General features: G+C 54.4%; 1 protein-coding gene across 1 annotated transcript in view; it reads left to right on the top strand.

Moving 5' to 3' along the window:
- The window catches only part of ISG20L2 (interferon stimulated exonuclease gene 20kDa like 2), a 4,028-nt gene that overhangs the window by 2,946 nt on the left and 437 nt on the right, over positions 1 to 645 (top strand). The gene's annotated exons all lie outside the window — the stretch shown is intronic.

The following is a 645-nucleotide window of genomic DNA, read 5'->3' as shown; positions in this document are numbered from 1 at the left end:
CACCTGCTGCTCACCCTCTTCCTGATGCCCCCCAGGATGCCATTGGCCTTCTTGGCCACAAGGGCCCATTGCTGGCTCATGGGCACCCTGTTGTCCACCAGGGCTCCCAGGTCTTTCTCCTCAGAGCTGCTCTCCAGCAGGTCACCCCCAACCTGTCAGGGTGTGGGGGGTTATTCCTCCCCAGGTGCAGCACCCAAAACTTGCCCTTGTTGAAGTTCATGAGGTTTCCCTTTGCCCATGAGGTTTCTCTCTCCTCTTCCTCCTCCTCCTCCTTCTCTTCTTCCTCCTCCTCCTCCTTCTCTTTTTCCTCCTCCTCCTCCTTTTCTTCTTCTTCCTCCTCCTCCTTCTCCCCCTCCTCCTCCTCCTTCTCTTCTTCCTCCTCCTCCTCCTTCTCTTCTTCCTTCTCCTTCTCTCTCCTCCTTTTCTTCTTTCTCCTCTTCTTTCTCCTCCTCCTCTTCCTTCTCTTCTTCTTCCTCCTCTTCTTTCACCTTCTCCTCCTCCTCCTCCTCTTCTTCCTCCTTCTTCTCCTCTTCCTCCTTCTCCTCCTTCTCCTCTTCCTTCTTCTCCTCCTCCTCCTCTTCCTCCCTCTCCTTCTTTCTCCTTCTCCTCTTCTTCCTCCTTCTCCTCCTCCTCCTCCTCTTCTTA

The sequence above is a fragment of the Calidris pugnax genome, unplaced genomic scaffold (assembly GCF_001431845.1).
Source record: "Calidris pugnax isolate Ruff unplaced genomic scaffold, ASM143184v1 scaffold371, whole genome shotgun sequence".
Classification (NCBI taxonomy): domain Eukaryota; kingdom Metazoa; phylum Chordata; class Aves; order Charadriiformes; family Scolopacidae; genus Calidris; species Calidris pugnax.
Note: the sequence above shows the minus strand (reverse complement) of the source record. Positions and strands in the feature narration are given on the sequence as shown.